Source organism: Lissotriton helveticus, chromosome 6 (assembly GCF_964261635.1).
Source record: "Lissotriton helveticus chromosome 6, aLisHel1.1, whole genome shotgun sequence".
NCBI classification, from domain to species: Eukaryota; Metazoa; Chordata; class Amphibia; order Caudata; family Salamandridae; genus Lissotriton; species Lissotriton helveticus.
The window spans coordinates 995,507,921-995,535,626 of record NC_136067.1 but is presented as its reverse complement, the minus strand read 5'-3'; the positions used below and the strand labels follow the sequence as shown (position 1 = coordinate 995,535,626).

The 27,706-nt window shown below is 42.4% G+C and overlaps 1 protein-coding gene and 1 pseudogene across 8 annotated transcripts in view; both read right to left on the bottom strand.

The window, feature by feature from the left end:
• PDE10A (phosphodiesterase 10A) overlaps window positions 1-27,706 on the bottom strand; it is a 1,305,213-nt gene that overhangs the window by 654,570 nt on the left and 622,937 nt on the right. The window lies entirely within an intron of this gene.
• Window positions 96-27,242, bottom strand: LOC144761340 (protein disulfide-isomerase A4-like; annotated as a pseudogene).

The window sequence follows — 27,706 nt, the reverse complement described above, 5'->3', positions numbered from 1 at the left end:
CATCAATTGGTTGAGTACCACATTAAGGTGCCACGTTGGTGGAACTCGTCTTGGCCTTGGAAAAGATCTATAGAGCCCTTTAAGGAATTGCTTTATCAATCTGTTGGACCATAGGGAAGGTCCTTTCGAAGTTCTCGTAAAGCGGGAGATCGCTGCCAGATGTACTTTAATGGAGGCATGTGCAAGTCCTGTTTGCGCCAGATGTAGTAAATAAGGCAGTAGCTGCTCTGGAGTGATCTTGAAAGGATGGAGATTGTTGTCTTTACACCAAACACAAAAGCGTTTCCATTTCAAGGAATAAGTTTTGTTTGTGCTAACTGCTCTTGCCTTAGATAGGACTTCCCTGCACTCCGGCGGGATGTTTAGGTGACAGAACTCTCGGTACTCAGGAGCCATGCCGATAATCTGAGAGATTTCAGATTCGGGTGGAGTACTTGGCCTTTGGACATCGAGAGTAGAGAGGGATGTTGATGCAGTTGGATTGATGGTTGGACTGAGAGGCGACGGAGGTCCGTGAACCAATGCTGTCTCGGCCAGTATGGGGCAATGAGAATCAAGGTGCAGTGTTCCATTTTCATTTTCCGAATGACTCTGGTTATCAGGGGAAATGGCGGAAATGCGTACGCAAACACGTTGCGCCAGGCGATGGAAAATGTATTTCCTAGTGACTTCGGTTGGGGATGCCAGCTTGCGAAGCTGTGGCATTTGGCGTTCTCCCTGGTGGCAAAGAGGTCTATTTGCGGTTTCCCCCATTCCGAGAAGATGTCATTCAGAACTTGTTGGTCCAGTTCCCATTCGTGGGACAGTGACCTCTGTCTGCTGAGAGCGTCCGCTATGACGTTGTCTTTTCCTGGGACATACTCCGCTGTTAATTTGATGTTGTTGAGTAGCAGCCAGTTCCAAATTTTTTGCGATTCGCGAGACAGTGTCAGTGAACGTGTCCCTCCCTGCTTGTTCAAGTAGTGCATTGTGGTTGTGTTGTCCGTCCTCACAAGTACTGCTGAGTTTTTGATGCGAGGGAGGAATGCTTGTAGAGAGTGTAGAACTGCTCTTAGTTCTAGGAGGTTGATATGTAGAGTCCTCTCTTGTTCTGTCCACTTGCCACTGATTTGCAATTCCTGAAGGACTGCACCCCATCCTTCTAGGGAAGCGTCCGTCGTTATGACGTGTGGAGTTGCTGGTATCAAGAACGTTAGACCTTTCGATAAGTTCTTGTTCGTTGTCCACCAAAGTAAGGCCTTGGTTATTTGTCGAGTGATGACTATGTGATCCTCGAAAGAACCTGTACATTGGGTCCACTGTTTGGTCAGGGCCTCCTGAAGGGGGCGCATTCTGAGCCGACAGTGAGGGATGAGTAGTATGCAAGAAGACATCATCCCTAGAAGGGACTTAAAAGTTCGGACTTTGATGGTGTATTTTGAAGACACTGCGGTAGCCAGAGCCATCAGTTTTCTTTCTTGAGATGGGAAGGCTTTGGAAGAAATGGTGTTTAGAGTTGCCCCCAGGAATGTTATAATTCTGGCGGGTTGTAAGGTTGATTTCTCGTAGTTGAGAGTCAGACCTAGGTGCCGGAAAATATCGAGACAGGCGTTGGAAGACATTTGCACGTCTGTGATAGATGGTGCTTTCACCAGCCAGTCGTCCAGGTAGGGGAAGACCTGGTGATTCTGCTGTCTCAGGAAAGCTGCCACAGGAGCCAGGCACTTTGTAAAAATGCGTGGCGCTGATTTGAGGCCGAATGGGAGAACACAGAATTGGTAGTGTTGACCTGCTACTTCGAATCGTAGAATTTTTTTTGTGGCGTTTGTGTATTGGGACATGGTAATATGCGTCTTGCAGGTCCAAAGACGTCATAAAGTCTCCTTCCTCTAGGGATCCTAGGATTTCCTGGATAGTCACCATTCGAAACGATTGGCTCTTCAGGAAGGCATTGAGTGCCCTGAGATCTAGAATGGGCCTCCATTTCTTCTTTTTCTGTTGAATTAAAAAGAAGCTGGAATAAAATCCCTTCCCTTTTTGAGCTGATGGGACTCGCTCTATTGCTCCCTTCTTCAGCATTGAAGAGATTTCTTGCAGGAGCAAACGAAGGTGCCTGTGTGGAAGTTTGCGAGGAGGAGTTAACGGTGGGATTGAGTCGAAATCCAATGTGTGACCGTGTTGGATTAATTGGAGTACCCACCGATCTGTCGTTACCGATCTCCAGTTGTGGAGGAAGTGTGTCAATTTTCCTCCAATTTTGAGTGGACAAGACGGTGGGGGGACTGGCTGCGGGAAATGGTCAGTGTCTTCCGCCGGCCGTTCTCTTCTGGGATTTACCCCTGAAGTTCGATCTTCCACAGGAGGTTTGACGACCTTGTTGCCGCTGTCGCTGCTGATATTGTGAGCGATTTTGATTGTAGGAATAAGAGGATTTTCCTGGATATGATCCTCTGTTTGAGGGCTGACCCCGTCCTCTGTGCCCTCGAAAGGACTGGTTCTTGAATTGTAAAGTCCCAAGAGCTCTTGCAGTGTCAGTGTCTTTCTTGATCGTCTGCAAGGCCTCATCTATTTTTTCCCCAAATAGATGTTGTCCGTCATAGGGCATATCCAAAACTTTGGTTTGGACCTCTTGTCGGAAGGATGTCGCTTTGAGCCATCCTTGTCTGCGCAAAACTGCTGCGCCTGCCAGCTGTCTGAAGCCCGTCATGGCGACATCTACAGCGGAATCAATGATCTCCGACGCTGACATTTGTCCTTCTTTAAGGAGTGACTGAACCTCATCCTTCAAGTCTTCGGGTACATCTGCTAGATATGGAACGATATCTTCCCATAATTGTCTATTGTATCTGCCTAGCAGAGCAATGGTGTTGGCCACCTTTACCGTCATAGCTGACTTTGTGGAGAAACGTTTGCCGATGCCATCCAATTTCCTGCCCTCCTTGTCTGGTGGTGCTGACAGTGGCGAGGATGGATTTCTGGAATTCTTTTGAGCGGCTTGGGTGACTACCGAATCCGGCTTTGGATGTGCATTAAGGCACGTAGGTGCAGTTGACGGTGCCCTATACTTTTTATCCAGTCTAGGCACCACTATTGAAACCGATGCAGGTGTTTGCATGAGTTGCTGACCTTGTTCCCAAGATGTGATCTATTATGGGAATTGATCTAGCCGCCTTTTTTATAGGATCTTTAAAGTCATATAAGAAACAATCTGTTTCCTTTGATTCCATGGTCATGTGGAATCTAGTGGCAGCTCTGTCTATTAAATTGTGGAATCCGCCGATACCCACTGGTGGAGAGTCTGAAGTGCTGGGTTCTGGAGTGGCTGGAGAATGAGCGACATAATCCTCATCGTCTCTGTTATGTGACAGGTCGTCTCGAACCTCTCCTTCCTCAGGTACATCCTCTTCCTCATCAGAAGATTGGATGTTATGAACTGTTTCCCTGTCTTGAGAAATGTCCAAAGGTGTTGGTCTTGACTTTGGAGATTGTTGTGGTTTGGATGACGCTTGAGATTTCTCCGTGGAAGGGGCCGCTGACGATTCTGGGAATCGTTTCTTGTAGTCGTCGATCAAAAATTGAAGATCAGTGACTATCGCAGCTGGAAGGCATATCATTGGAGTAACTTGAGTATGCACTTGAGACTGAACAGTTTCTTCTGTAAAAATGACCTCATCTCCATCATCGTCTGTACTCTGGCATTTTACATTGAGATCCGACGGACTAGTAGCCTGATCGAATCGGTCGTCTTCTGATTCATCATCTTGTAACAGACAAGATGGGGGTAGTTTTTTAACCCTACTGGGCGATGTCAAATCTGGCGTAATAGGGAGTTTGGCAACCTTTTTTGATGGAATTAACTCCGCTTTTTTCCATGGCGTCGACAATGTTGTCGTCGACGATGAGGTCGTCGACGGTGTCGTCGTCGTCGACGATTTGGTCGTCGACGGTGCTTTCGTCGTCGTCGCTCTCGTCGACGACGGTGTTTTAGCCGTCGACGGTGCTTTCGTCGTCGATGGTAACTTTGGCGTCGACGGTACTCCTACCGTCGTCGATGACTTCGTCGACGGTGTGCCTGACGTCGATGGTATCTTCGTCGACGGTGTAGGTGTCGCCGTTTTTTGTTTTGTCGTCGACGGTGACGTCGACGGAGCCTTGATGAATGTCGACTGCTTTTTAATCAGTATGATCGATGACAGTGGCTTACCCATCGTCGACGATTGGGTGGTCGTCGTCGTTGATGAGAAGGCCGACGACGCCATCGTCGTCGATACTGTGGTCGTCGACGTGGTGACATAGGTGGTTTTTCTTGAAGAAGACGTCGACGATGACTGCGTTGGCTTTCTGAAGGTGGAGGCATCCTTCATAGACGTGTCAGATCTTACCTCAGAAGACTTTGTGGCAGTCTTTTTATGAGGAACGTCTGAATGGCTAGGGGAAGCATCCCTTGGCCTCTTCAAGGACAGTTTCGAAGAAACTGAAGCCATTTCACTGCCCTCCGAGGACAGTAAATCATCATCTCTGGTTTTGAGTCTGTTCAACCAGAGGAGCAGTATTCCTTCTCTGTCTTTAAGAGTCTTAGTAGAGAATGTTCTACAAATCCTACATTCTTTTGGAGAATGATCAGGGTAAAGACAGTAGAGGCAAGTTTCATGCTGGTCATCGACGTGCAGTCTCTTCTTACCACAAGATGAACAGGCTCTAAACAGTCCTTTCTTCTGTTGTTCAGCCATTGGTGAAGCAAATAATCCACGTTTTTTGTAGAAAAGAGATAAATCCAAGAAACCTGAGGAGAGCTCAGGTGGGGACTCCCTAGCACAACGTGCGGTAGAAAATCTGAGAGACTGAGGCTCCTGGCAGGAAGGTTCTAGAGGGAGGTGGTAGCTGATTGGCTACCTTCAGGATTTTGGTCCTTTTTACAAAAGGACATAGATAGGCTACTAAGGCAAGGCCTTTAGGCCTACTTTTCTCTATGTATGTCTATAGGACATTACTTTTCTATTACCGGGGCTCCCATCTCGATGACGGGGAATGATTCAGGCATGTGAATCTATGAAAGACACCCATAATACTGGATAAATGGAAGAATTTTACCCAGAACTTTCAGCGTAAAGAAGCAAGCACAGAAGACTTGATTTATTTGTGGAGCGAGCGTTATATCTTTGTCAATCAGAAAGCCTAGATTCCTGGCCTTGGGCATGGGGACAGCACACGTCTCGGCTTCAGGGGGCCACCATAATTGGCTCCATACAGAAGGTTCCTAACCAAACTCTACGACCTCAGTTTTTTTAGTTAAGCTTCAAGAAGTTTGAATTCATCCACGTCATCACTGCTGTGATACAATTGCGGAAGCGTACAGCTGTCATGTCCACACTTTACGTAACTGACTCCACTAACTGGGTGTCGTCCGCGTACGACACTAGCGTAAGACCATGATCTTTTATTAGTCTGGCCAGTGGTGTGTCATACAGATTGAACATTGTCAGGGACAGGGCCGACCCCTAAGGGACTCCACACAGGAGGTAGAACTTTCCTGACTGAAGTCCGTTTCAGGGAATTAGTTGTTCCCTAGATGCCAGGAAGGATGTAAGTAAGGTTAGCGCCTTAAGGCGGACTCAGTGGAATGCTGAGATCTGAAGCGATGCTGGGTGGAATCAAGGATGTTATTGTGGTCCAGATACTCAGTCAATTCCAAATTCACAGCTTTCTCCAGGATTTTAGAGGGTAGCAGGAGACAGGATGTTTAGCCTCCAAGGGAACAAGCGTGGCTTTTTTCAGGATGGGTCTAATGCAGGCCTTTTTCCAACAAAGTGGAAAAAACCCTGAACTCATAATCTCATTTAATAGGGGGTCAGGTGACACACTGACCTCTTCGGGGCCAAATCAAGTATGTAAAGGGGGCAAGGGTCCAAGGGGGAGCCAGATTTAGTTTGTAACAGCAGGTCTGCAACTTGTTCTACCCTTAACACTGAAAACCGTGACAAACTACACTGAATTGCAGTATCCTCCAGCACCTCTTCGAAGTTCCCACCCGGGGCATCTGCTATGTTCAGGAGTTCGTTGTATACTATTTTAACTTTTTTGTCCACAAAGTTTTGATCAGGCGCAAATAAAGTGTCTTGTGGGCACTTTGACAAAGCGGTCACAGTTGTAAATAGTTCCTTGGAGGAATTTTTGGCCTCCTGGATTTTTTTCAGCCTGTTTTATAGCAGTCTTACATTCCTCTAAGGCTGTAGTATAGTCCTTTCTATGTTCCATGCTATAATCCGATCTCCAGATACGTTCCTTACGTCTGCATTTGACTTTGATTTGTCTAAGCTCAGCCGAGGACCAAACTGACGTAGCTTGTCTTCTCCTGGGGAGCTTAGTGACTTCCGGTGCAAGCCTGTTCACTACTAGACTTAGCCAGTCTTCAAAGTTCCTAGCTGCAGCATTGGAGTCTGCTATAGCGGGGGGTTCTTCGCCAGAGCTGTTATAAGATCGTTCTTTTGAAATTAATTTCCAAGGGCGAGATTTGACCAAGGAAGGTCTATTCCTGCAACAGCTACTAGTTGTTGGGATCTCAACACTAAAGACCGTAGAGTGATCTGACCAGGGTACTGGTCGCACACTCACCACTTCAAAGAGTTGATTGGCAAAAATGACATCCAGAGTTGGGCCCGCTTGATGCGTTGGCGCAGATACGATCTGACTCAACCCATAGCCTGCAAGGTAATCTATCAGTCAGGAGGTGTCGGAGTCATTACTTGCTTCTAAGTGAAAATTAAAATCACCCAAAACTGGGAAGGTGGAAGTATCGAAGCATGATTCCAGGAAGGTCTGCAGTGAGCTAGTGAATGAGGGTCTCGTCCATGGAGGCCTATAGATACGTAGCACCGGGAAGAGTTCAAGATTGATATTTTTTACACTAAATGTCATCGCCTCAGCTTCCAACGTTGGTGCTGGCCCTAACCATGTAATGGGATCGGTAGATCATAGCTAGATCTCCCCCCTTTGTCCCTACCCTGTCTACATGAGCTACAAGGTAGCCTGTCGGAACAGCTGCGCTCCAGCCCGGCTCAGAGGCACAGTTAGCCCAGGTTTCAGTAAGGAACACAAGGTCAGGGTTTGCAATTTGAATCAAACATTCTAGACTTATGTTTGCTCATAGATCTTGTGTTCAGTAGGATACAACTGATTACATCGGAGCTGTGGCTTGGTTAAAGAACCCTTAAGAGATGTTCCTTGGGTTAGTTCATTTAATTGAGAGCTCCAGATATATTGGGAAACATTATTATTCAAGTTTGTAAGAGGCCTGACGGTAAGTTTTGTCCAGGCCCCTTAAGTGATATTTCTCATTTTAACCCAAATAAGATTCACTACATCTCGATACTGAAGAAAAAAACAGCTGAACAGAATTACTACAAACGTGGCTTGTAAACAGAACTTTATTCAAGAAAATGTTTTCACTTGGTTTGGTGTAAATCCATCCAGCGGCGTTTGAAAAACGAAGCATTTTAAAGTATTTTGGTCTGGTATGAAGAGGTTAAGTTTTAGAAACCTTGACTATTTGCGGATCCTCCATAGATTTGGAAATGCACAGAGGATTTTGAATTTTAATTAAAAAATAAAGACACACTATTAGACGGGAGAGCTCTTTCTCCCGTTGTGCATTGTCAGTCAGTCTGTCAGAATAAAGTTTATTTAGACCATTGATCTTTAAACCACAAAGAATACACATTTTTTTTAAATTCTTAAAATAATTACGAAAACAACATCTCATTCTACTAAAAACTATGAATTTTAATATCCTCCATCATAGTCATATTAAACCAATTTCATACAGCAGCTAAAAAACCTTCAAATATCCCATAAGAAAATCGATTGCACTAAAACCTGTTTTAAAATGTTAAAAAGGATAAAACTTAAATCTCATTCCTCATTACTCAATCTAACTCTCCATTCTCTATTCCATGAACAACCTTTTAACATCCTGGATAAACTTTCCCGCAGCTATGGTGATACCAAGGTGATGCACATCAGTGAGGAGCTTGATTGCTTGCAGACGGGTCCCAATACTATATTTTATGAAAATCGGTCGTAAAAACTGTTTTCGCTGGACTACTAATTTTTGACAATCCATTAATATATGCAAGCAATTACATTTCATACTGATCCTACATGTGCATCTGCTATCTGGACCCATCAATTCCTTTTTAGGTCTCGCCCTGCGATTGCAGGCCAAAGGCCTGCTGTCGCAGAGCGAGACTATTGTCATCATTCTGGCTTTCAAGGACTGAAAGGGAGAGGACAAGAGACTGGCACGCGCACGCATGCAGCAGCCTGCCGGGATCAGGTCGCGCGTGTCAACACGCGCTCCGATTCCGGCAGGCTCTTCACAACACACATACAGCCCCCCCTCCCCCCATACACACACACATACATACATACAGAACCCCCTCCCCTCCCGCATACACACACGCACGCACACACATACGCAGAGAACCCCCGGCACTTACACACACATCCCCTACCTCGTCTCGGCGTCTTCGCGCTCCCTTGCCCCGCTCCTCTGGTGTGCGCGCGCACCACTAGTTTCGATTCCCGCGTCTGCTCCTCTGTGGTGCGCGCGCACCACAGGTTTCTATTTAAACAGCCAATCAGGAGGCAGAACTCCTTTCAGAAATGCTCCCTCTCTGGTCCGCTATACATTTCACTTCTCACCGCTCGAGTCCAGTCCGTCTTTTATTTTTGTGGCGATTTCACTCGCACGTCATTTCAAACCGGCGTCTTCCGGGTTTCTCCATACTCGTTTACTTCGTGAGCACAATTCCTTTATCGCGGATGCACGTTAATTCCATGTAGAGCGGGTAAGCACTAATTTAAACTTACGGGCATGAAGGATTTTATTAACATGTTTATTGTTTGGCACGTTGGTACAAGTATCGTTTTCCTTTTCTATTACTTGTTTTAACTCAGAGGATATTTTGTGTACGTTTTCAGTATACATGAGGTAGAACAGTTATAGTTTGGTTCTGTTCCCGTATGTGCATTCTCATGTGCGGTGGAATTGTGGCCATGACTGTTTAAGGGAAAGGAAGGAACGCTGGACCTTTGCTCTGGCAAGGTTTCTTCTGCATAAGCCTTTCATTCCCATTCCAGTTTAGTTGTCGATGAATTGTGCTTGAATCCCGTGTTTGCAGTCCGGGTTGACGTGGCGCTGCTGACCAAAGCCTCATGGTTTCTTGTCCCGCTCTCTATGCACACGGGAAGTCTGGGAGCTGTACCTTCTTCGAAGAGCTGCAGCGAATGAAAGTCCAGCCATGCTACTGTGGGAGTTGTGGTTTAATATTTGACAAGTCTCCGGTTGCACACAGCACTGCTTCTGGGTGACACTTAACGGGGTGGTTGGTAGTTTCTTTGCGGTATCTTCTAAGCACGGGGTGCAAACCACAATTCCCCAAATTACCTGCACTGCCTTATTGCCTACATCAAGCTTAGTCTTTTGACATTGATGACCTATAAATAATTGTACACCCGCCTTTAAAGTGGAACTATTTAAACTCCTTTACAAACCTTTTTGTTTCAAACGTAAACCGAGACTGGCTGTGGTCTAGCCTGCAAAGTTCATTAAAAATACAGGCATACATGTAGCAGAGCAGTGCAGGTATCTTTCATTGGTTAGGGTTCGCAGTTATGTTTATTATCTACCACCCTTTGAGAGAGATGGCCACAAGAGGGCGGTACTGCTCTCACATGGGCAAGCGAAAGCCGTACATGGGATCGGCTGTAATCATGTTTTGTGGTGTGTAGTTGTTCTGGCATTGAGTTCGTGTTTGGTCGTTTCTAATGTCCTATATTTTATAGTGCACTCTGTTGGCTGTTGGGTACGGATCTGTTGACTGCGCTAACATTTCCTTTGTGTTGCAATACCCTCCTGCGTTGCAGAGAAAATTATTTATGCAACGAATTGCTGGTCGGCAGACCCCCAACAGATCAATCATTTTTTTCTAGTGGGAAGGTCTTATTGCTTCATTCGGTTTAAAGAAGGCTTGCTGCGGCTCGCAAAGGTTTGTGGTTAGAGTTTCATTCATCTTATCTGGCCAACAACGTCTGTCCAAAGACAAGACTATTGTATTTCCATACCAAAACTTCCTTCAATGGCAGCCTTAACAATTGTGTTTCTTGGTTTCCAGCTGATTACTTTGGCAATGCTCCCACACCCTCTGGTCTATTTTAGTGTTTCCAAGTTATTTTGCCACCTATTGACAAGGGCACTTGTACTGTGTGTATGGTACTGTAGCCATGTAGGTCTCTGCACCCTTCAAGGTTTCGGGGTTTGCTTTGCTGGAGTCAAGGTCCTTCTTTTTTTCTCTTTTTTTTTTTGTGCCGAATTTGGTTAGTGGATACATTAGCAATGATGTCTAGTTATGGAGCTCTGTTTATTCCTATTGATCCATTTTGTTAACACTTTATTTAACATTAACACCATCAACTTGCTGGAAATAATTTTATAGAATGGTAGGACTGAAGTCTGTTGGCCAACTAGAATTGGGACTGTTATGTCTACCATAAATCTCTGCAGTGGGTGTGTAAATTTGGATGGCCACTCTCGCAGATTTCAGATACACAGATGGAGCTGATATTTCCTTGCTGGCATTCCATTACTCATTGATGCACATATTTAGTTGAAAGAAGCAACGTGGTGGACAGTCGTCTACTTGGAGCCCTGTGCCAGAGCACAGTAGACTGACTTGAAAATAAATACTCTTTGTGGATACACACACGCCTTGCCACCTGAAGACCCTTAAGAATTATACTGTTTGGCAGACAAAATAGCATTGCATTTGGTTTGTGTTACTTGTATGTTCTTCTCTTGAGTTCTATACCCCCTTTTATAACGTTTTTTTCCTTCAAATCATGTGACAAAACATTTTATTTTCTTAACCGTAAAATTCAAGGTCTCTAAATTGCTTCGTTGCTCTTTCTCAATCCCCACGGAAAAAGTGTTATGTACAATTTTAACAAACTTGGTAACCATCTCCTACACACTGGTAAGAGGCACCGGTTCAGCAACAATGAAAGTGTTCTATTTTACCGATGTTTATGGGCCTTTCCTTGTTTTCAATAATGCCAGATAGCCAAACGCACCACATTTTGCAGTGATCTTACTGTGTGTGCATTCTTTTGTCTTTTAAAGCAGTGCTGACGTATTTCTCTTTTAGTAAAAGTTCTGCACTAAGTTCATAACATTGAGTGAATTGTAACGTTTTCGTTCTTAATTTTGTTGTGCAAAGTCTTTATTGGAACAGTGGATAGCAGTCAACACATGCATTTGACAGTCTTCAAAATGAAACAGACTAATGTAGCACGAATGTTTGAGAACAGGGTGGAGGTTATACATAAGTGTGACAGTTTTATATTCTGTTCATGTCATTAATTGTTTTATGCCAGACTTTGGGTTTCCTTTTGAAACATAAAATAACAGCTGTCTCTGATACATTTTCTGATCATTGACATTTCATTCTCCGCTGTTTCGTCATGTACATTTTTTTCCATTTAGTAATAAAACATAGATATTCCTATATCACTGCCAACAATTAGACTCCACCTTTTGTAAAGAAATACGAACATTTGGGAATCATCCCAGATTACTTACGTAACAGACGACTTTGATGTTTGCTGTCCTGTACGCTTATTGTGGACCTGCATATCACGTGACTTGGCAAATCAAATACACTGATTTCGTTCCCTAGGTTTGTTCTGTCCACATATAACAGTTTTTTTGAGTTGCTGATATGGGTAATAACCAGTGTCTTAAACTTGTTTAACTCTTCCAAGGTAATTGCCCGGTAGGTAGCACGCAATCTCTTGGAACATTTGTAAGATTCCTGGTAGATTTGGTCAAGGTTGGAAAAATGGGGGTATAAATAAATATACTCAAGCTAAATATCTATGGTAATTAAATCTCATGGCTAAGGTGAGCATTAGAGGGAAGAACCAGTATGAAGCTGTATTATTTAACCAGAGCCAATTGGGATGTGGTAGTAAGGTGTCTCCTTCGCAGAATTTAGGATCTTGTACTTGGGGTGCAGGAAATGCCTTTGATCAGTAATGGTTCACAGTCAAGATTGAGATCCTGCTGCTGATATTCAAACAGGTAAAATTGTGTGTTTGTGTAGGGTAATGATTAGTTTGTTCATTAGCTGGAAACGCGCGTTTCCATTTTTCTGTAGGGGAATGTGTTGTTTCTAACTGTGCCGAAGCCCCGATATCTTGCTTGCATTGCAGATGGATAATAGATTTGTTCTCCTGCAAAAATCTCGCCCTAATTAGGAGTAACAGTAGTCACTAGGCGAGGTTGATCTGATCTGCTTGTCTGTGTGGAAATAAACCTAAAAACACCACTCATTTTGTCAGAACTTCTGGTGTCTCCTTAAAATATTATTTGAACTAGTAGTCCCAACAATAAGTTTTACAGTGTGCTTAATGAAACTACAACAAAATAGTTGCCCAAACAGCTAAGTTTATGTAAAACGCGTCCTTAAGGTGCTCGTTTTGTTGATGATGCATTTTATACGGGTATTTTTTCTCCAAAAGCAAAGTCGGCCCACCACCGATGATGGGAGCAACCTATTGCCTGCTTCTTGTAATTAGAGATTTAATGGAGACAGAAGCGAGAAGATAACAAGCATTTGTAATGCAATAGGTCTCGCATTTACACGAGTTTAAGCTATTGGCATTGTAAATGACAATGCTTTTTATTTGTTTTAAAAACTAAAACAAAAATAAAGCATTATTATTTTCAATGTTAATAGCTCAAACTTGTGTAAATGCGAGACCTTTTGCAGTGCAAATGCTTTTTTTTTTTTTGGGCAGTTTTATATAGCGGGAACTCGACCCGAAGGTAGCTGAGCGCTTTACATGAGCCCCAGTTACCTTACACAATGACACATTCACTTTTGGTAGGCACAGGGAGATTAAGTGATTTGCCTAGAATCACAGGATGTTGAGCCAGAAGCCGAGACTCAAACGTGGCTCCCCACTGCCAAAGTCGGCAGCTCTGGCTGTTAGTCACACCCTCTCCTCTTGGAGGCCTTGAAAGCCCCCACTCCTGACATCTCTGTCACTTTCTCCAACTGCTAGAGGTTTCTTATAACAGGCACCTGGAGGCTTCAAGAGAGAAAGAGAGAGGGAGGAGGGAGGTAGTGAGAAAGTAATCAGGCAGGTAGGAGAGAGAAGAGAAAAGCGAGTGAGTGGATGGAAACACAGAGCCTACAGAGTAGACAAAGGTAGCGGCATTGGTTTGAGCATTTTTGTCAGTCTTTTTTGGTTCCCCAGCTGACATACTTACCTGGCTTGCTCTCTGGTAACCCTGATATCCAGGGATCATAAAGGCAAACCTTCACTGAAGTAGTTCGTTGTCACTTCCATCCAATCATCTGTTCATCGTTTCATCCTTTCACCCTTCCATTCACCCGCTGATATCCATCGTTTCACCTTTATATCCTGCCATCTATTCAGTCATTATTCCGTTATTCACCATTCCATCCATTCACACATCTGCCATCTATGCATACATCCATCCATATATCCATCCGCCTATACATTCAACCTTTCACTTAGACATCCATTAGTAAAGGCTTTCATCCATCAATTGTTCAGTTTTGCCATTCTCTCAGACTTCCATTTACTCTGCCATCTTTTTACCCATCTATCCACTTCTCCATTCACCTATCAATCAAACTATTCATTCATCCACCCTAGCATTCATCCACCCGCTCATCAGTTCTATCACTCGTCATAGCTTTCTTTCATCGTTTCTTCATCTCCCCTTTCCTTCCTTTCACTCATCTTTCCCTATTCTATTTACATGTGTTTCTTCACCTTAATTGTGAACTTTTGCTGAGTTGTAGACAAAAGAGGTCCATTAAGAAGTCCTTTTTGAGTCACAACAGTCTACTCTATTTCCTGCTCCCAGAAGCAGCAGAGGGAGATTTCCAGGTGCGGAGGAAGGAGATGACTGGTCAAGCAGCGGCAATTTTTTTTCTCGCTGCCACCTCTCAGGTGTCAGCGTCAGCCCACCTTAATGACCAGCTTAATGACGTCTTCATATTACGAGGAACTTCTGGCTTCAGGAATTGTTCAAAGTTAACTAAGCCGCGCGGCCTCTGGAGTACTTGGAGAACTTAGAGGTCTACTGGAAATTCGGAAAATCCCCATAATCACCTAACTAAGCGGGCATAATTTAAAACGTGCCCTGCCATAGGTAAGATGCAGGGCTTTAAGTGGACTGGGGCTGGCCGCTGCTCAGCACCAGAAGTTCTAAAAAGCAGGTGTTGAGAAGGGTCCCTATTGGTCTCTCCATTTTTGCCCTCCCCCTCAGGGTGAAAAAACCTATCTTAACTCTGCAGCAGTACCACCCTTCACTGCCGCTGTTGTAACTTCAAAGAGACTCGTTTTAGCAATGTCAAAGTCTTATCATTTCAGATCTGAAACATTTCCAATATCATATAGAACAAAGCAATAGTTGTTGCTTATTTATCTCATGCAGCTATAACCATTGACAAAGCAAATAGTTCTGGCTTGTTGTAGGTGGAATGTTACTTAATGTATTATTTATCTGATCCAATGACAAAACAAACATTGGCATAGCCAGTAGGTCTCGCCTTTGGGACCTTATAAGTGTTTAACCATGCAACAGTTAATGTTGTTGCACCAAGGATATTGTGCTGCATAACTAAATACTTATAAGGTCCCAAAAGCGAGACCTATTGGCTATGCCAATGCTTGTTTATTTTGTCCTTTGGCCGAGCTGGATGGATCCCAATTCTCACCCTTAAAAGTTCCATTTTAAGCCCCTGATTTGGTAGGGTGTCTAAGTAGGGATACCAATTTTCTTTCCACCAGCTATTTATCATGGGTTGCACAGACACTTTTTTTTAATTGATACTCCATATCATTCAGTCTAGACAATTCCTTCCATAGGATTTTAAGCTCGCTTTTTGATTCAGCAATATACAGGGACTGCGGGTCCATTTCCACTTCTCACAGAGGGAATACAGTTTCTTTCTTATTTCGTACGCCCACATAAGTTCACTCTGCTGAATCTCCTCCATACACAATCGTGACACTTTCATTTCTTCTCCTGTTCCCAACCGTTTCCAGAATCTTAGCAAACCCACTTGGATCTGGACATCCCAAGAGGTCACATCTAGCTCTAATCTAATTGACTGTAACATTGATGAGCTAGGTAATGACATTAGTGCTTTTAAACATTTCCCTTCCTCGCTGTTCGTTACTTTTCCCTGCTAAACATAAGATTTATGCACCGTACTGCATTTGTGGGGGGATCATTGCATTGAAGGCCTTCAGCAGTGGTCTATGGGACATGTTGCCATAGCTACGATTGACATTTTTCAGCCCACAAACTTAAGCTAGAGCTTTAACTTTCTTGGCCTCCAGGTGCGTTGGTCCATTTTAGAGACTTGTTAAACCATATTCCAAGATATTTATACTGGTTGAAAATCTCTAATTTCATTTGCTCCAAAGGCCAATTAAACTTTTGATTTCTCTTTCCAAAGCACAGAATTTTCGTTTTATCCATATTCACTGTAAGATGTTTAGATGCACAATATGTGTCTAACGCATTTAGCTTTCTTTGCAGATCCAACTCGGTTTGATCTAATATTACTAAGTCGTCTGGTACAATAAACTGGATAACTGCTTCCCATTTACTTTTGGACTTGCACTTCTATCGGTCATCAAGGAAGATGGTGGGTCTGCGAGAAAGATTGAAAATGAAGTCAGACCAATACACAACCCTGTCTGAGGCCATTGTTTATAGCTATTTCCGGAGTCAAACCCCCTATTGCATCTTTAATGACCTGTGCCCAGTTCTGTCTATGCAACTCTGGAATTATTGCTAGGAGATCCTCCAGAATATTATGACATCTTAGCGTCTTCCAAAGGCACGCCCTATCCACAAGGTTGAATGCTGCACGGAAATCAACAAAACAGCAGTATAATCTACCCTGCTGTTCCATGGATTTATGTGCTAATGCCCGTAAGGCAAAACAATGATCTATCATTGAGTGCCCCTCTTTGAAGCCTCCTTGTTCGACTGGTACGATCGAATGTGTATCCACCTAGTCTTTCAATCTGCAAAGTATTATTTTCGACAATACTTTCACTCCAATATCTAGCAGATTAATCAATCTATAGTTCTTAGGATCATTCCTATCACCTTTCTGGTGCAGAGGCCTAATAACAGCCCCCCTTCAGGATTTTGGGATAATTCCTGAATCTAAAACAGCTAAAAACATCTGAGAGAGAAATTGTGCCCACCAGTCTGAGTTTTAATTATCACAGCAGGTAGATTATCTGGTCCTGCGGCTCGAGTTTGTGCATTGTGAATTTATGAATTTCGCTGCAGATTCACAAATCCACCGTTCTCTAATTGGCGGCCATCATTAAAAAAAATTGATGCATTCTCCATTACCCACCACACTGCACTGAGTAACACGTTGGGAAAATGAAAAAAGGTACAAGGAGGCAGGATGAACCTATCCAGGAGGGTTCTCAAATGGCTGGAAGGATGATTTGGGGGTTGAGGGGATGAGTTTCAAGAGGAATAGGAACACAAAGGGGGCCCCTAGCAATAAAATAAGTATTAAAAAAAGATTTTTTATTTTTATTGCGTAATTCTAGATTTCTATTTAAAAAAACTTTTTAAAAATCACTGCATCAGTAAAAAAATTAATTAAAAAAAACAATTTTTTTTCTTCAAATAACACATTTCACTCCGTGGCCGAAATGTCAGTTCTCATGTACATAATGTCCTCAGTGGTTGGTATGCCGAAGTCAATAGCCCTCATAGATGAGACCTACTGGCTTTACCAATGTTTGTTTTTTGCTTTCCTGCTAGTTCTTATGATGCAATACATATATTTCATAATTACTATACATAACAGCCTTTCCCATTCAGCACGACCTTCTAAATATCAGCCCCAGTTTTCAATCAATTAAGGCACTGGGGGCTAACAATTAAAAGGTTGTGCTGAGTGCGAATGGCTGCGATGTCTACTTATTATTGAATATATACTATATCTGTAGAATTGTAAAGTTGGTTTGTGAAGCCTTTTTCACAAATGGTAGGCAACTACTAACCCATTTCCAAAATCCACACAAATGTATGGCTAATATCGATCTGATTTATTCCAGCTTGCGAACATTTTGTGGCAATACTGCATGAAGATGTAATCACTGTTATCATGATGCAGTGATGTATTGGAATCCAGAAGAGGTAGTGCTCATCACATTTTGAGATCCGTCATACTTTTTTTGCTAATCGAAACTGCCAGATAGATTTGGAGCTCACTACTGGTGAAACGGACAGCCTAAATCGTGACTCATTTTTTCTAAAAGACTAAGGGCCTAATTACAAGTCATGCAACCAACTGGCACACTTGCGGTGACACAGGAGTGGCGGTTCCCCGTATTGCCGATTACTACTTACAAAGTTGTATTGGTGGTGGACCGCCTACAGCGCCAGGAAACAATAGTTTCCTGGCGGTGGCGCAGGAGCACCACAACGCATTATGCTGAGCAGGGATTGGTGCAGTCCCGGTCAGCATATTTTGAGTTCTTGCACTGCCAGCCGTTTCATGCCGGAGCCTCTCCATGAAAAAGCTGGTGGTGCAAGTACAAAGGGGGCCCTCTAGGGTACCCATGTCCCCCACTATTGGGATACATTCAGGGGTGCACAATGGGCCCCTATCTGTATTCCCCCCAGTTCCAGCACTGCATGGACGTCCCCGTCAAGGCACCGCCCTGGGAACGGCCAACCGCCAACTGTATTACGAGCTGCACATTGTCAACTCATAATCGGTCAGCGGTCCTTGTGCGGCTTTGGTGCAGCCAAGGTGGCATTGCACTATCGCCGCTGTGCCAAATCGTAATTAGGTTCTAAAACCTTTCCTCTTTGAAAGCCACCTCAACCATTGATCATCATTTCAGAAGAACTTCATAGAATTTAAACTGAGGTGCTTCCCTCTGAGTCATGTCTTCGCTTTCACACTTTTTCTGGTCTTTGTTTTTTCACCTCCGAAAACATTGATTGCCTCCTCCTTTGCTTAAGTCATACACTTACCTAACCGCCCTATATCATCCTTCCCATTCCTACTTCAATTTGATAGGTCCTCATTTTGCCTCAATCTCGTCTCTCCACCCAACCCACCCCCTTCTCGCCTTATGTAGCATCCTGGGACCATTCCAAAACTAACTTAATGATAAGTCACTCTGCTATTTGTCTGCACTTGTTGAATTGTCTTTCTTCCTTCAGTTCAAAGTAAGTTGGTGCAAATTATCTCTTCTTCCATGTAGTGTGTGCAGGGAGAAGGACCAAGGGTGATATGTGTTTGGCTGACTTCGGTCTGTGTGGTGAGCAAAAAAACACGATGGGCTGGGATGCGACCAGAGTAATTACTAGTGGCTTAGATTAATTCAAGGATTCACCCATCATCTTTGTTTACTTCAGTGCAATGCCCTATCGGGAGATGGCAGCCTACATAAGAGTGTTATGTAGGAAGATTGCCGGATAACCTGTCTCGGTTTGTGGTGGCAGTGTTCAGAAGGAAAAGCTAGCTCTATGGAGGACAGTGTAGCCAGTTAAATTGCATACATACATTCAAAGTCCTGTTTATTTGCATCAAGGCATTTTGAGGGCCATTATGACATAAGCCCCTGACATGCCTTGATGAGAGGGATGTTCACACTTGAAGATTGGGAGAGAGAGAGAGAGAGCAACAACCGGGGATAAGCTGTCTTGATGCTGGATTGCAAGACGAAAAAGGCTGGAAAGTCCAAAATCACCACTATACTCAATTGTTAGCAGATTTGTGAGCAGTTAACCAGACAAGGAATACATGATCTGCAAGAATGGCCAAAATGACACCAACTGATGATGTTTAAGGGACTCTAGCAGATCAGGGGGAAATGATCTGTAAGAAAGGCCACATGACAGCCGAGCAGATATTAAAGGAACTCTACCACTCATTTAATAGCCAAACACCATTTCTCCCCTCTGTCATAATATAACTCTTGAGGAACGAGTCAAACTCTGTGCAGGACCACTTTCTTTAGTAATGCTTTAGGGGGAGCTGCATTCTTTGAGAAAGAGCAAATGAACAGTCTACAGAAACCTTCAAACCCAAGAAAGGATGTAATTGTCTTCCTAGTAGTCAATGCAGGTATGGAAGTGAAGCCTTCAACTTTAACTGCAACCTTATCAACCAGTTTTGTAATGTGTAATACAAATATATAAACTGGACAGTCAGAAAACCTCTAGCTGTGTTGCCTGTTAGGTCAAAAGAAATAACTGTGGAAAACATGGTGTGAAGATGTTGTAAATAATCCTTCCAGGTAGAACTGAAAATAATGTTGGGAAAATAAGCGGATGTGAATTTTACATAAGGTCTTAGTAGATGTTCCTCTAGACGTTAAACAGTTGCTGGTGGGTGCTCCATGCAGATCAAAAGGAAGAACTTTAAACTGGTACATTCCACTTTGGAGAGGAAAAGGCTGTTTGACGGATTTAAGAGAATCTGAGGGGGACTGGGTGGCGCCACAATTCTCGGAGTCAATTTGCTCTCCGAATCAGATAGCCATCAAACTTGGATATTTTATCTACTTTAAAAAAGCGTACACAAAATCAGCTGTCTTTGTCTGATTTATGTACAAGGACAGTTGGAGATAACTAATCACATGTAGTAAATTCAATTATATATAATTGCAGTATTGCTTCTCATGCTTTGCACCGGGCCTCTAGAATTCTATAGGGTTGCAGTATGACTATAGTCTCAGAGACTCCATTTTATGTTAAGGTACAGAACACTGTATTTTCAGATGGTCGTTGCAGATCCTCCTTTTGCGTCGCGATTAAGAATTGCACACTATGTCTCAATCTTGGAGCTCTATATGGACATATATATTTATGAAGAAAGAATTTTGCAGAGAATTCAATGAGGAAAGCTACTGCACGATCTTCGCATTTCTTTAATAGACTGTTACGGCAAGTTTTGATATTAGGTTTTTTATATAGTTGCTCAATGGGAGAAGTAACAGAATCTAAGATATCTCATACTTTTTAAGGTCCATACCACTGTACTAGTCATATTTTCTAAATTGGGTAGCCACATCAATAACTTATTTCTGGTCCGAGAGGTTCCTGCACAGCACTCTTACTATATTGTTTTTTTTGCTCTTCCTGAGCTTTTCTAGTTTTCTTGCAGGTAGATTTTGAGTATCCTCCAAATATACATTCAACTGGAGTATATCAGAGACTAGAGGAGACGATTTCTCTTTTTCACTTTCCCACTCTTCCCTGGCCATATCTAGGAAACTTCGGGGCTGTTGACTGAACAGCATCTAAAATAGACTGAACTCTCTGGATGAATTCAGAGTACTAAGAGCAGACAAAACTAGCAGCAGTTCATCCCAGTTCCTTCATTCTCGATTGGTGCTTTTTTTGTAACGTATACTTTAATGCATGGGTAATCCTTTCTTATAGACTATCAATCAATTGATAAACGCCTGTCTTTAATTGCAAGAGGTGAGACGCTGCTTTAACCTTGACATGGAGTTTCTCTCTTGGTTGGTTAATATGTCCGCAGAGAGCCAAGTTCGCAGGAAGAAAGGTAAGGGACTATCAGTCATGTGTCGGAGTAACACCTCAAAAGAAAAGCCTCTGGATATTGTGTCACAGTCTACAAGTGCCAACATATATTTTTGACTTCTACCGGATTGTTTCAAAGAGTCTAAGATCATAATGCTTATTTGCTGAAATAGAAAGCACCTCTTCATTCCCTACACATCATCAAGAATCTGTTTGGCTGTGAGATTCTTTAGTGGATATCTGGGGCACTGTTGTCAGTACCATGCGGTTTTGCATATAGCTCAGGAAAGAGATCATTGTAGCACAACATGACACTTTGTGGCTTCCTGGTGTCCTTCCATTGATGACTGTGTGCCTGTTTAAGAAATGTTAACATCATGGATCTGGGTACCGATAGCAGTTTTTGCTATCATCATCTGAATAAGGCCCTTCTCTCCTTGAGGGTACATGTAAAAGGATGTACAAGAGGGTTTGTTTCTGAGCCCCCCTGAATCAAGGCATTTGCAAAGAATGGTTTTGCTCTTGGGCTTCTCTTAATGTGGTTCTAATATTGAGTTACCAATCAACTGATTGATTTTGAACACTACTTGTTAGGATTTCTCACCAATTATTTTGTTTTTACTTCGGACTGTTCGACTTTCGGGATTTACGGCATCAAGTTACAATTACCCCAAATTCTGTGGCAAAGTGAGCCCCTACTAACCATTCCCTTGTCCTTGCTCTTGAGAGAACAGCTAATGGAGAAAGGGTATAGCCATATCTATGATCACTGGCATGGGTAAATGAAGAAGAAGGAATACTCATTTGATAACAATTCTTCCTTTTCCTTCTAACATAACCTGGATGGTAGGAGAGGACTTAACATCTCCTTGAATACAAATAATTATTGCTTCTGAATCTTCTCTATTGGGGCACAGTTCCAAGCTTATCACTGCCTGGAGGCACCTACTGTCGACCTAACCATGGGTTTGTACCCCAATACTCATTTCACAGAAATAAAGTGATGTGAAGACATTTTGTAAAACCAACTTGAAACTTCTGTTTCAGTACACTTGAATGAAAGCTGGGTGAACACATTAAATACAGGGCCCTCAATGCCATCAGAAGTATGGAATATTAGATACTGCGGTCTTTGCATTCACTATTCACATTCCTATGACCGCACTCAGGGCTTCTCTGCTTGTGGAAAGTTTGAGACAAATTGTTTGTGGAAAAAGAGAATAGAGTGGCAAGTAAGATTAAGAAAGACAAGGTGCTAACTGCTTCAACCAACGAGGTGAAGGTTCAGAAATAGTTTCAGAAGACAACTACCTTACTCAACATTGAATTGCAATCAACTTATGAAGGGTGAACACTGCATTAATTTGGATTTCAATGCATGGATTTTAAAATAACTGACAAAAGGTGGCTTTAAAGATTGTTATGCCATCCAGAGGTGAATGTTGGAGCTTGGGGACGTCGTCCATTATTTTCAAAAATGTGATTAGGGTTATCACATTTCTCCAGGCCATGACGGATGCCGTTTCCAGCCCTGAACTTTTGTGGCATTACCTAATGCATTTTGCTTTGCTTCCAATTAACGAATTAGACTAGCATTTGTGCAAACCGTAACTTCAAGGTGAAAAGTTCAAGACTTGACGCAGTACCTGTAGTGACTCAACGAAGATAGTTACCCTAGATTTGATCCAGAAAGCCTAGAAGGAAATCAATTACTCTTTGAACTGGACGCCTATGCATCTCCTTTGGCATTAAGCAACTCTGAAACATGAGCTTTCTATTTCAAGACATTCATAAAGGAGAAAACCGCAACAGTGCCAGCTTTTACACATTAATTTTGTCCTGAGAACAGCCATAGAGGAAATAAGGCGATGTCCGCATTGATGTAATAAGTAGTCATACAACGGCTGTGGGATTTTTGTGAGGCAGAAGCAGATGATACACTTGCTCCCTAGAGAACTTTTGTTTAAAGAGCCAGAACCGGAAAGAGCTTGGGATGACTAACGGTCTATTTCAACAGTTGAGGAGGAATTCCTTTAACCAGGGTCATCTCCAATAGAAGACATAATTCTGTAATGAACCTTTATTAACAGCTAATGAGGACTATTACGAGCTAGAGATAAATGAGCCTGCAACAAAAGTTTCTTGCTGGAATTAATAAATTAGTACATTTTGTAACGCACACTATCAAAAAGTGTTTTTTTGGCATGGATCTCAATAAAGATTACCTTAAACAGGTTGAGCATTAGGGCTTTCCTAAAGATTGTTATAGTAGACATGTTTCTACCTTTAACAGGTAATGAGGTCGTAAAGAGGGGCCCAAGATGGAGTAATAATCAGCCTTTGGATGGAAGCTTACACAATGGAATATTTATTTGCATCTTATCTAGACTCCGGAGACAGTGGTAAGGTACAATATAGTGTAACCCTATTGGACAGCACTGTTGGTGCGAAGTAGTTAGTAGGTTTATACAAATACTAGCACAAGCAGGCAGTCTAATTCATCTCTGCTGCTTTGTCAGTGCGGGACAATTTCACTAACTAAATAATGCATCTTTTATTTACAATGCACCCACAATGGTGAAGTGCAGCCACAACACATTTTTAGATTCAAGTTTGTTTCCTCTGGCTTGTGACCAAAAATAGGGATTGCTGCCTCACTCACAGAATAGTGTGCCATTTGAACAGATAATAAAGCACGGTGTTGCATGAATATTTCACTGATCAAAAATCAAAACTACAAGTCATCTGGTGAGCGCCAAGCAAAGCAAAAGTTTTCGGAGAAAATTATGCGTAAATCTTTAACAGATGTATAATTACAATGCCCATCAAATATAAGAGCATGAAAATTCGAGCTACTGAAAGATGTAATTGGGATTTAATAGACGGAATGTGAAGTATATAACTACAAGGTGCACAATGCAATGAGGGCAGAACATTCGTAAATGCTTCCATAACCCAGTTCTACCATGGGGCTAATTGCCAGACACGAAATGAAAAACAACCAACATTATTACTTCACTACCTAAACCAGGGTAGGATTTAATAGTGTGTTTGCAGGGTCTGAATTTGCTTTCTATTGAAGACGTTGACTTAAACAACAGTGGATAACATTCCTTTCGCCACTGGATCCTCAAACTCGAAATTCAAACATTTTAGCACATTCTTTTAGACTTGTCAAATCAGAATAGCCTCTAGCTTGCATTCTGGTTGTCCTGGTCGCATTGCGTCTTTTTTTTCTTCTTACCTGCATAATGTATTGTGTTTTATGAATTATGAATGTAAAATAAATTATGAATTGAAATAAAAGAAAACAGACTTATACAAGGAGGCAACGTCACCACAAACAAATTAAGATAAACTGAACGACAGAAGCAAACAAGACACAAATGTACTTTCATTTTTTTCTTTTTACCTAAAAAACGATTGTTACCAAAATATGCCTCTGTGGTAAGCAGTGTAACCTTTGGAAAATCAATAACATGAAACTTTCAAAACAAGGACAAAAAAAACGAGAGAAAAATCATTGTTTTTTTGCCATAATAGATCAAAACATTGGAAACAGTGAGACATTCATCAAGGTCCAAGAAGATATCAGGTCAGAAGCATTGGATACTGCAACTTCACAACAAAGTACTGCAAAGCCCTCACATTTGGCCAGGATTGCACAAATCCGTCCCAATAATCTACTTAGCAATGTGCATCAACTAGAAATAAACGCGATCCCTGTATTCCCTCAAAGCTCCCGATTTTGCGTCTGCTGAGTTTGGTGGAATGCTCCTCCCCAAATGTACTCAGTCTCAAGATCTCGCTGGCCGCATTCAAACTTAAAAGGGTTTTCCTTCTTGTTTCTCGGGGAAAAATAAATTGTGGGAAACCCTTCTGCTTTGTATCGGTCATTGGGAATATCGTTGGGAGTGGCATCCATTTTGGCAATGATCAGGCTTTCTTAATTTTTGTATTTTTTAGCCAGGTCTGTGTAGATGGGCTCCAAGGACTTGCAATGGCCACACCATGGGGCCTAAAATTCTATAAGCACATCTTTCTTTGGATCTATGACAATTTGATCAAAAGTCATCCCAACTTTGACCGGTGCTTTGTTGTTCTTTGGCACTGGCTGGGACTTCACGATAGGGGTCAATTTTCCTTTTTTGAATGACAAAATGAACTCTCTTAGAACCTCAGAACCGAATTCCTCCGGCTCCATGGCTTATTTCTTGCTGCTTGCATCTAAGAGCCCAACATTAATCTCTTTGCCGCTATCACTCAGACCCAGGTCATTCAGCTCACTGGAATAGTCCTACTCTTTGGCTATAGAAAAAGTGTATTCTGGAAAGTGTTTGGCTACCTCCAAAACCTTGCTTCCCCAATACTGAGTGGCAACACGGTATTCAAAGTTGAAGTCAACAGTGTAATAAACTGTCATCAAAGGCCGCTTTGTGTATCTTTTAGCATCATTGGAAGGCTTTCGGTGTCCAACCAAGGGCAATACATGTTTCATCACATGTACTTTTATATTAGACTCTGAGGTTGTGTCTTTGAAGTCCAGAGTGTGCATTTTCGGCTCATACTTGGATTGAAATTTCTCTGGGTGCATCACCATTAGCTTGCCCCTTGCCACTTTCAGGAAAATTCATGATCTCACTGCTGAATGTGTGGTGGAACTTGTAATGTTCCCGCAAGTTGTTTGCAGCATCCTGATACTGCTGGTATGCTTTATCCTTTTCTCCATCAAATACATAAATAACTAGGACATCCTCAACATCTTTAAGAAACTCCTGCACTTGCTTGGTGGCTTGCATCTGTTTAGAAGGTGGGCCAGACTGCTCAATCATGTAATCAACAATATCATATTTCTCTCTTGAACCGTTGTACTCAAAAGGTTTGCCCTGGCGAATGATCTTTAAAGTTGGATAGCCAAATACACCAAACCTGGTTCAGAGTTCGCTCTCAGCGGTGGCATCCACCTTTGCCAGAGGAATGGGTGAGGGTGCGTTTACTGAGCTCCTGAGCGGCTTTCTCATACTCAGGTGCTAGTTTTTTGCAGTGTCCACACCACAGGCATAGAACTCCACCAAAATGAGGTCATCATCATTTACACCACTTCGTCAAAGTTGTCCTTTGTCAATACCATTGTAACTTCCAGTGGTGGGGTCCAGTCTGGAGGAGACACCTCTGACTTTTGCAACAATTACTTCTTCAGTTCTCGCTCCTTCATAATCCACAGGCTGCCCTTTTTTCAGAATTTTGATTGTTGGATAGTCACCGACATCAAAATGACGAGCAACAGCTGATGCCACTGTTGCATATATTTTTGCCACAGGAATGGGTGGGTCATTCGCCTTTAACATTAGAGCTATTATTTCATATTCGGAGCGAACTGCTTGCAGTGACCACACCATGGTGCATAAAACTCCAACAGCACAGTGTCTTTGTCAGCAGTAAATGTATCAAACTTTGCAACAGTGAGAACAGAGACACCATTTTCTTCTTTCACTAATGAGTCATCTTCATCGTCATCCTCCTCCTCCTCATCATGATCATCATCATCATCATAGTCTGAAATGCCTTCTTTTGGGTTGGACTCAATTCCCTTTTCTATGTTCGGGAGGGCTTGGCCAATTTAAAGTTATTAGTGCTAAGAAACACCTCCTTTCATCCTCGGCCTGGAGTTTTTCTGCACAAGTGAGCGTGAGATGGCGAAAACTCTACACTGCCAAGGCCTGATTCAGTGTGTTGTTGCCAGCTGAAATAAAGAAGGTGGAAAGTAACGTTGTGTGCGGCATCCTCACTTGCAGAGCAAGTTTGTTTGGATATATATATATATATATATATACACACACACACACATTTATCTATATATAGATACATATATCTATATATAGATATATGTATTTTATTAATGCTCCAGGGGTCCCGCACGTGGGTGTGACTTCATAGTCACAACTATAGAAATCATCACCAACAAGCTGGACGGAAAAAAGGATTCTCTTGAAAGTACATAATCATTGGCGAAATATGAACTGTCCAAAAGACTAGATTCATTATATTTAAAACAGATCCATGAGGACCAGATCTAGGTCATATTTCAGATGTCCAGTGACTGTGCCAACACATTCCTTTAAGATTCACTGTATGTAACATCTTGTGTGGCTACACTGAACAACTGGCACCGATCCAGTCAAATAGAACAATCTCTGCACAAGGACTATTTTTACTGATTTGTGCCCCTGTTGCAAAACACTAGTTTGCACGTGTAGATTACATCTGAAATATTTAATTCCATTTTTAAATTCGGCACGCTTTTGCCCCGAATCAGAAAGTGCAATTTTAGAATAATAATCTTCACATAGAGGCAGAAAAAAATATTTACCGCCATCTGAGGTTTGGGGTTAGGATTTCAAGTGCATGGGAGTTATAGTAGGATGTCATGAAAAATGAATGGAATACCTACAAACTACTACATTTGTGCGTATTCATAAACATTTCAGGCCATCACCAGACTTGAGCAGCTACTCCTCAAAACAGCTGGACTGTTACCCAGTCCATGGGGAGTGAATGAAAAACTGATTTCATGAAATAAAAGTAAAAACATGTTTCCACCAAATTTACTCATGTAGATGTTTCACCTAGTGGACAATCAGCATGAGTAAATGTTGACTAGTGGAAATAACTTCTAATGATTTCTATAAATCAACATGAAAGCCAGAAACATACTGCAAACATAGAAGAAAATGTACAGAAGTTTATTTCCTATTTTTTAAGAAGTGTTTGAAGAATTGGGCCCATCCTCATGCGACAGCGAGAAGAAAAGCCTAGATAGTCAGATGACTTGTAGGGGCCATTTGTTGGCACAAGGGCAAAACAAAAGTACTACCTCTAACTTCATCAACAGAAAAAATGTGTGTTTCAAGATCCTTACCAAATAAGGGAGAGCTGGATATTCTAATTCTGTTGCTTTACAAAGTGTCCTCTGAAGGAGAACTATCCTTATTCTCCCTGGAGTGTTTTGTTTTAACATTCTCCAATTCAGGTGATCACTTTCTTATCAGACAAATAGGTTGCAAATTTCAGTTGTGA